Source organism: Kogia breviceps, chromosome 10 (assembly GCF_026419965.1).
Source record: "Kogia breviceps isolate mKogBre1 chromosome 10, mKogBre1 haplotype 1, whole genome shotgun sequence".
Taxonomy (NCBI): domain Eukaryota; kingdom Metazoa; phylum Chordata; class Mammalia; order Artiodactyla; family Physeteridae; genus Kogia; species Kogia breviceps.
Genome location: NC_081319.1, coordinates 60,898,728 through 60,898,959, shown reverse-complemented (window position 1 = coordinate 60,898,959; position 232 = coordinate 60,898,728).

Here is a 232-nt window from a genome sequence, read left to right as displayed (position 1 = left end):
AAATACAAATGTGCAAACCTTTAATATGAAAGGAAAACTCAGTTAACTCTGGTGCCTGTTATGGTGTAAACATTTTGTACCTCTAATTTAAAAATTTTGAAACCCAGCTCCCATGTTGATGGTATTAGGGGGTGAGGCTTTTGGGAGGTGCTTAGGTCATGAGGCCAGAGACCCCAAACATGGGAGTAATGACCTAATAAATGTAGCACACAGAAGATCTCATGCCCGTTAC